Consider the following 10,024-nt stretch of genomic DNA (forward strand, 5'->3'; position numbering starts at 1 on the left):
ATTAGGCTAGAAAACTATAAGGACTAAGTTTGTAATTTGCTATTCTTTTTCTCAGTTTAGGGAGCCAGTAAGTGAACAAGTAATCCGCTAGATCAACCAAGCCATCAACTTGCTGTTAGGCTGCTGACGTGTCATTATAACATACAAATCATCTTGACATTAAGTACCAGCCGTTGATTTGCGACTTTGTAGTGGAAGTTTTTTTGCAGGGTCCCCCTTCTTGTAAGGAAACCAAACCATAAAGATAAGCGGGTCTGCCCTTAGGGTTTGTTTCCCGACTCCTGTTCCATTCATTTCTGTTCTTAACCTTTCATCTCAATTCACCTATCATTTGAATTCTTAAAAGATTTTGGATCCAATCACTTTCACTCATTAGACTCTTAATAATTGTTATTTTGGTGGTTTGTTAGCCAAAATCGTTGTGGCTGTTTCATCTATGGCGTCGATTGGTAAAATGAATTATGAATCGGAAGCGGATGATGCTAATAACACCGCCAAAATTTTATCAACATCTGATCCAACGATGTTGAAGGAAGAGCCGGCGGATAGTGAGTTGGGGGGATCGATACCGGTTGCAATGGTGCCCGTGTCAATGTCTCAGAAACAAATGACGGTGGCGCCGCCCCGTAGGAGTTCTAAAGACCGTCATACGAAGGTGGAGGGACGCGGTCGACGAATCCGCATGCCGGCTGCTTGTGCTGCGAGAATCTTCCAATTAACTCGGGAACTCGGTCACAAGTCAGACGGAGAGACGATTCGGTGGTTGTTGGAGCACGCAGAGCCGGCTATCATTAAAGCCACCGGCACCGGGACGGTGCCGGCGCTCGCTGTTAATGTTAACGGGACGTTAAAAATCCCGACGACGCCAATCGAAGAAGGAGGTGACGTTAAAAGACGAAAAAGGGCTTGTAACAGCGACTTTTATGATTTGAATGTTGCCGCAACTTCCAATTTTGCCCCCATAGCGCCGATTGCCCCACGAGCGCTCGTGCCGTTGTGGACCATGTGTGCACCACCGACTAACGGCGGGACTTTCTTCATGATTCCACCGTGTGGGGCCACCGGGGCAACCACATTCCATCAGTCCCAGTTGTGGGCCATACCCACCGGGGTAACACCTGTTTTCAATGTCCCATCAAGACCCATGACTAATTATCTGCCGGAAATGAAACCGGTGGTGGGTATCACTGGTGGTGAAGTTCAGACGCCGGCGGTGAGTTCAAGTTCGATTTCAATTTCAACGAGGAGAACAGCGGAGGTTGTTAGGGATCTGTCATTGGAGCTTGGTGATAAAAGAGAGCTTCAATTCATGGAAGGCTGTTCAAAAGATCAAACGCCGCCTGCAAGTTAATCAATCGGCCAATTCTAGTCCTCTTCTTTGTTTTAGTTGCGTTAGAACCATGAAAGTTATTTTTTTTTTCTTTAGATTTGTATCCTTTTTTGTTTCTCTTTTTCCATATTAGCCTCACTTTGTGCTTTTTCTGTGTAAATGGGTTTTTACTTTTTAGAACATAAAAGTAGGTAAAAGTGACATTGTATGAATAATTTTCTGTAATTAAATATTAGTACGAGAAAATAACTTGTTTACATGACATAAAATTATATAATTATTTCTAAAGGGCTATTCATTACAATGAATGATCTTTTTTTTCCCCATTGATCGCAAAAAGGTTATTTATATCAATGGAAAAAGTTAACGAATTAAACGAGATTTTTTTTTTTTTAACATTGGAAGATTATTCTTAATAAAAATCTTGTTTTTAGGCCATGAATATACTCAAGCTTGTGATATTTTCACAAATATCATGTTTTCTGTGAGTTGCTAATAAAATTATTTTTAAAAATGTAAATACAATAAGTAATAAGAGAAGTGATAAGATATAGATAAGATATATGGTTTCAACGCCTAGAGTGTGTTCAAGTTTCATTGTTGACTATACTTTTTGGATAATTTTGTTAAGTTTTTGTTTGTTTATATTATTAGGAAATGTTTATCTTGGCAATTTTGAATGTTTTCAAACTTGTGAACCATTAGCCTCAGTAAAAATCTTTTTGTCATATATCACATTCTTATTGATTTCATCTAATGTCATTTTGTGGTTATTTTCAATTAAATCTTTTCCACATGACATTTTGAGATTGTTTTATTTTTATTAAATTTCATATAATATTTAATTAAATGTATTAATTGCACTAAATATAATAATAAATGCATGTCAATTTCATTAATTGACTTTTTTTTTAATTTTTAAATTTCTAAATTAAAACTTATTTCTTTGTTTATTTATCTAAATTATTTGCTTAAATTTAAAAGAGAAAAAAATATTTTAATTTTAATAATTCAATATATTTTTTTAATTTTTTCTTATAAATTCAAACTTCTAAAATATTTAGAATGTCATATTTAATTTGTTTTTTTAAATGAACTCATGTAATAGATAAGTCTTACACCTAGTGTATTTAAAAAGAGAACTTAAATATCTTTTTATTTTTTATTTCTATTAATGTTCGCACTTATATAAAATACAGACAATTCCTCTTAATTTAGAGAGTTACCTTAATTTATTGAAAATAAAAATAAATAAAAACAAAAGGTAAAAGATAGAAAGATATTTGATTTTTAATTAAAAAAAAAAAATTGTATCTGTGGTTTATTCGCAACATTATGGACCTAAAATTCATGAGCTTTTTGCACGAAAGATCTTTTGTTTCAAAAAAAATCACAAATATAAGAAAATATGAATAGTTAGTTTTTTGTATAAAAATTAACAAAATTCTAAATAATGTAAGACGTGACTTGTCGGCTATGTCAAACCTCAAATTTTTCCGAGCTTTGACGAGTCACATCATTTGTAAGGTGTTACTTAAAACGGCAATTTTGTATATAATTAATATTTTATATATATTTTCAACTATTATTATATTTTATATAATAAAACGGCGTTTTGGTAAAGCTTGATGACAGATACAAGCCTTATAATCATGGCGCGTCATGGCGGAGCCATTGCGAGCTTTTTAGAACTTTGAAAATTAACGACCTATTTAACATTTCATTCATAATAACATATCTTAATTATTTTAATATATTATGTGTCAAATAGTTTTTGCATATAAGACCGGTTGAAGTTGCTACGACCTCTATCGCACCTCCGATGTCACATAAGCACGAACACCGCCCCCTTGACTGCGGTTAGGACGCGGCTAAGGCAGCACTATGGTATCTATGGGAGCGCCCCCTTCCTATGTTTTCCAAACTTAATGACCGTTGAACGGTCGAAATTTTTTTAAAATTTATTTATTTATTTTCCTTTTTAACCTTTACACACTCCTATTTAAAGAGCTCATACCTTATAAGTTTTTAACCAAACAAACTCACAAATACTTCATATTTTATCATCTTTTTGTTTCCAAAACCTTTGAAAATGTCATCCTCCAAAAAAACATACCAAATAAAAAACTCCCACTAGAAACCCCACAACCTCAGGACCTTCAAGTGATCATCTGATTTATTGCCCACTTTTTACCAATATGACAGTATGTTTCCATATTATCCACAAACACAAGCACAAATCGACCCAGATTTTGATCATTTTGATTTTGATTCTCAACCGGAGTTTGTTTCACAAATACAACTCGATTTTTTTCCCCAAACACAATTACAACCACACCATTTCTAAATCCGAACCCGAATTTGTTCAACAAAATCAACCCGCTCAACCATAAAAATAAAAGAAAATAGAAGGCCGAAGCTAAAACGTGGGAATCCCAAGAAGTGTTAGTATTGACACAATCATGGATTGACTTATTAGAATATGTGATGACGAGAGCAGAGCAAAAACATGATCGTTTTTAGATGTGCGTTAGAGATAAGTTACACAAAGGAATGAGCCTACACCTATATCGCTCTAAACATCAAGTATACTCGAAATGGAGAAAGATGAACAAAGAAATCATGTTGTTTAACGGTTTGTATAATAACATGAAACGACAATGGAAAATCGGCGAAAGTGATGATGTGATTTTGGAAAAAGCTTTTAGCATTTACCAAAAAGAGCAAAACATGACTTTCAAGTTTTATGAACTTTGGAATCTACTCAAAGGCAACAAAAAATGTCAAAATCAAAAAACAATCGACGAGCACATCGATAATGGCTCAAAACAGTCAAGAACTTTCGAATCCGATCACACTACATCGGATGCTCGTGTAGCTTTCGACCTCAACGATGCTGAGCCCATTCAAGTGTCACACCCTCCTGACCGATGGGAAGGGACAAAGCAAAAAAGCAAAGGCAAGGGCAAAGCGTCGGAGTCGGATGAATTGAAAGAAATGGGTGACAATGTGCAAGACATAAAAGATCAAATTGATAAATTTTTGCAATTTGTTTCGGATAGAGAGGCTCAGAAACAAATAGACAACGACATGAGGGTGCTAGCGATGGACACGTTGAATATGACGATGGATGAGCTTCAAGTTGTTTTGGCGATGAAAGAAGACGTCAAAAAACGTTATGTTAATCGTTTGATGTGTGTGTTTTTATTTATTTATTTTTAAGTTGTAGGTTTAATATTTCTAGTTTGTTTTTTCTAAACTTTTAGTTTTTTTTTTTTTTTTTTTAAGTTATGCAATGTAATGGTACTTTTATTTTTAATTAATGATATATATATATATATATATATATATATATATATATATAAGTTTTTATTTATTAAATAAAAAAATCAAATGTGACAACAAACTACATTTTTATGATAAAAACATACATGACACCTATATGACAATATGGTTTCATAAAGAAGTGTGAGGCCATTCCTTCTCCCTAACATTTAATTAAATTTCATTTTTAATAAAGACAAAATTGCAAATTTGGTCCTCGTGGTATGTCAAAAATTGGATGTTTGGTACAAAATGTTTTGGAGTTGCACCACTAGTCCAAAAAGTGAATTCTATTGCAGGTTTGGTCCAAATGTTTTTGGAAAAACTTAAAATGACTGATTTACCCTTCACGCTTTGTTTTCTTATTTTTCTTTTATTGCATAAATTAAAAAAAAAAGACAAAAAGAAAATACCACTCTCTCTCTCTCTCTCTCTCTCTCTCTCAACACATAAAAAACCACTTTTAGGAGCGCACCACCACCATTAATCTCACCTTTTTCACACCAAACATATCAAAATCCAACAAAGAAGTATAATGAATGATTCGATACTTCGAGATATGGGTTTTATCTTTTTTTGGCGAAGGATAGATCTGAAAAGTAAGCATTTATCAGAAAAAACACCACCACCGTCGAAACCCCTTCTGTTCTTGTCGGAAACCTCTTGGCCGATGTCATTGGTTGCTCGATTTCACCGACTGAAGGATGATCTGCGCGTCTCATCTCTATGGATGTAAAAAACACCAGAAATGTCCAGCTGGAACGAGATCTAGGTTTTTGAGGGTATTTCTATAGAAAAAATTAATTAGATGTTTCTTTTCATTGATTTTTTGGTTGAAGTTTTGATCCATCCAGTGAAAATGGGGAAGTTTTGATTGATCATCCAGCTGGGATTTTCAGAAATCGATAGTTCTTGAACAAACCCAGAAAATCGCCTCCTCCATTTTTCCAAAATCGATAGCTCTTGAAAAAACTCATCATATGTTTCAGATCCAAATCTAAGCTCTCTATTTTTAATTCCTTAGTCGAAACAGAGGGATTCAGAGGGATAAGAATGGAATTTGGTTCGTGAAGCACACCAGTTGAGGGAAAACCATCCAACATAAGGATTCTAATTTCAAATGGGTTTACACTGTTCTTCACTGTGTGTGAGTGTATGTTTTTCAAATTTTCAATGTGTGTAGAGAATGAAGCAATTTTCTGAAGAGCAGAGGTTGCAGATGGAGGTTTGATGGAAGTAACAGATCATACAAGTTTTGATCCATGTGGGTTGGGTTTGAAAACAATATTGATGAGTTTGAGCATCTGGGTAACTGGAAAAAGGTTAAGGAAAGAGGGTGTAGCTTGATAAATTTCTTCTTGGTGTGTGTGTGTGTGAGAGAGAGAGAGAGAGAGAGAGAGAGATGGTGAGATGGGGGGAGAGAGAGTGCGTGTATGTATGGGTGGGTGATATTTTCTTTTTGTCTTTTTTTTTTTTTTTAATTTATGCAATAAAAGAAAAATAAGAAAATAAAATAGGAAGGGTAAATCAGTCATTTTAAGTTTTTCCAAAAACATTTGGACCAAACCTGCAATACAATTCACTTTTTGGACTAATGGTGCAACTCCAAAACATTTTGTACCAAACATCCAATTTTTGACATACCACAGGGACCAAACTTGCAATTTTGTCTTTAATAAATTTACTTGACTTCAAAGGCAACTTAAAGGCCAAAAACTTAAGAGCAAGAAGTTAGTAAATATGTGGAAGATGGGTTCCACTATGGACCATGGAGTGAAGGTCACCAGTAATTAATGCGCCCTTCTTCCGCGTGTGAATGCTTTGCTTTGAGCTGCGTGCTTTAGGCACGTGATGGTTTGGTTTAACACGTGCAGGGGTGGGTCTCGTGGGTCCCGATGGAGTAACAGTGGGACCATGTCACTGAGATGCTGTGCGGGTGCGTATTTAGCCCCACATTAATTTCTATGCGGACCCCTACATGAGTACATGCTACATGTGGTGCTTTTAAACTTTTTTTATTAAAATAAAAGACGTGTACATGGGTATATTCTTTGAATATTACATTAGATCATAATTATTTCATAATTAATTGTAACATAATGAATTGCATATAAGATTATGTTTATATATAATTTTACGAGCAATTTTCAAAAATAATCGAAACACTAACTCTGTGCCAAAAAATTATCAAAAGAAAAAAATGTTTTTCAAAAATTAACAATCTACTTACTCTAACATCTGTCATGTTCTTTATGTTCTTTATAGATTGATCTTTAATTCAAATACTCGTGATATTTTTGTAATTTTACCTTAGCACGTAGTAAGCTCCTTGAGTTCACACTACCCCAACTTCTCAATGACATACATTTTACGAACTAAACAATATAAATTTTTTATAAATCCTTTTTTTTAGTTTTACTCGATTTTTCTCTTTTTATTTTAGAAAATGACCTTTTTAACTGCATTATTATCTGTTTTTCTTTTCGATTTCCCACATCTCATTTTATTTTTTTATAGGTTATTTGTCTTTGGAAAGTTAACAACTTAAAAGGAGATATATGTATTAGGTCAAAACTGATTATTAAGATTTATGTTTGGAACTTGAGTTGTAATTTTTAAGTTGTAGACAAGATAAATGAAAATTAAAACTAGAATATTATCTATCTTTTGATTTTTTAAATTTTAAGCTGAAAGTGTGTCGAAAACTGATATTTCACATTAAAAGTTATCAAACAAGAAATGGAAATATATTGTATAATTTCATATTGTACAACCTAAAATCCCATGCTATTTTTTAAATAATAAAAAATCATTTTTTTCTATAAAATTACATTCAACTCAAACCATTTGTTCAGGATTCAGAGTTAAAGAAGGCAATGTGGAAACTCAAATCATAAATCTGCCGATGTGTGTGTACAATCTTTCCTTCACAATCTAGTAAGTACATGCAAAAATATTTAATTCAAACACAAAGCTTAATGATTTTCCTCAAAATATCGCATACAACACAACATAATAATCAACTATGGTTATCAACAACCCTGCAAAAATATTTAATCCACAACTATAAGCACAAAATTTAATGAGTTTCTTCAAAATATCACATACAACACAATATAATAATCAACTACGGGTTATCAACAACCATGAGGACTATCAACGGTCCTAGTAGGCTAACGACACGCCTTGTGGATTAACATCACACGTCACAAGTTATCATCAACCCTGGGGACTATCAACAGTCCCATAGACTCACATCAGTCTAGGAGTTATTAACAACTCAGTTCATATATAACAGAAATCAACAAATAAGACCCAGTTGGTCAACATGCATATACTACTACATAAGCAAGTATAGTGAGAAGGCTCACCTGAACAAAATCGCAGAAGCTCAAAAGCATTCCCAACAACATAACAACTAATTCGAGCTACCTAAAGCCAAACTAAGACTATCCCTTAGCTAAATACCCACTTCTACCCAAGTTTGACCAAAAGTTATATTGGTTAAAAAGTCAACGGGCCGACTCTATGCCATTCGTACAAGCTGTTCTACGCATGGCGTAGAGCTCTAGATGGAGATGGACCAAAACTAAGCTACGCTCCACGTAGGGGGATTTATGCCCCACGTAGCAACCTGATTGCCAAAAATTCCATTAAGCTCTTAATACAGAAAGTTAGCTCCTTAAACTTCTAGATAAAGACCTTTATAATGTCTTAATGGATAAAGTTTCCAACTTTACCTATTAAGACGCTCCAATAAAAAAGATCCAAATATTATGCACTAAAATGACCAAAAATGTTGACACAACTTGCATGGCTTACAAAACAAGCACCAAAGCACAACTTTCCAAATCCAACAACTCCTAAGAGTGTTCCATATAACTCAAAATGTGTTAGAGGGACTAAAAAATGACAAAAATGACCAATAACAAGATATAAGAAATCAATGAGCAAGTTGGAAGCTTTTTTTACACACAATGGTCTAGAAATAAAGCAACCTTGTTGGATCTATACTTGATTCCTTCTTTCATACACTTTACAAACACCTTGTTCTTCAAGATCCAACCACCAAATGAAGAAGATAAGCTCATCAAAAGGTACCAAGGCTCAAAACAAATCAAAATAGGGTTATGGTTTCTCAAGGAATGATCTTAGGTGATAGAGACTGGTCATGGAAAGGATCCCAAAAAGTTAGAGCCCTTAGATATGGCTCAAAACATTAGAATTAGGGTTTTGATATGCAGTGGCTACGCCCTGCATAGCATCACCTACGTCGTGCATAAGTCATTAAACTTGCATCCATCATTCACCATCTACGCCCAACGTAGCTTTCCTATGCCATGCATAGGGCAAAACCAACAACTTCCAGTTCAACTTCAAATAGCCATAACTTCTTCATTTCAACTCCCTTGTCGGTGTTCTTTATATGCACGAAAAGGTATTGAAGAGCCCCATAATTCTATCGATTTACTTTTGGCTCAACACATATCGAACTAAAATCATAATCCATGCAAGAAGCCCGATATATAAAATTTCCCATTTTATCCTTTGGTTCTAACACACATATTAAGGGCTTATATATCATAACCAATATTATCAACCTTCAACACGGTCTAAAATTTACTTCCTTAAAGACCAAAGCCTTTACATGATCGAGTACGGTCGACAAACCCTGAATTAAGAAACATCCTGAAACAGGGTGTTACACATATCTATAAAATAAAATTATTTAATAAAATCAATGTTTTCATCTTATATATATATATATATATATATATATATATATATATATATATATATATATATATATATATATATATCGTCCTAATCCTAATAAAATAATAGTTTTAGGACACTTGCAACTTTCTACAACTTCTATATGACACGTGTCCTTATATTATTCATTCTTCTTTATGTTTTCCTGATTAAAGTTTTATCTCTGGCTATAGAACCGATTTTCATTTATATTATCCAAAATTTAAATTAATTTTTTATCTCAATCATGTAAAAGACGATATTTTCCTATAATAGGTTTATACGACACATCCTCAATAAATACAAACAAATAACATAATACATGAGCTACACATGGGATAACAATCTAATGGGTTACATACATACAATACAATACATAGATACACTAATACGTCCCCACAGTTTGAGTGGGAGATCTAGAGCCAACACTCAAACTGGTCCTAAATTCGGTGAATAGAGATGTTTAGAGCCCTTTAGTGAAGATATCTGCGTACTAAAGACTGTAAGGGACATGAAAAACTTTGACTTGACCAGTCGCAACCTTTTCACACACAAAATGGATGTCTATCTCTATATGCTTGGTGCGTTGATGATGAACGGGATTAGTAGACAAGT

General features: G+C 33.9%; 1 pseudogene; it reads left to right on the forward strand.

Annotated features, from left to right (window-relative positions):
* Positions 1–216: 216 nt before the first annotated feature.
* On the forward strand, positions 217–1,527 carry LOC145071033 (transcription factor TCP19 pseudogene; annotated as a pseudogene).
* Positions 1,528–10,024: the final 8,497 nt, after the last annotated feature.

The sequence above is a fragment of the Lactuca serriola genome, chromosome 8, assembly GCF_051521515.1.
Source record: "Lactuca serriola cultivar US96UC23 chromosome 8, Lser_US96UC23_V15, whole genome shotgun sequence".
Lineage (NCBI taxonomy): Eukaryota > Viridiplantae > Streptophyta > Magnoliopsida > Asterales > Asteraceae > Lactuca > Lactuca serriola.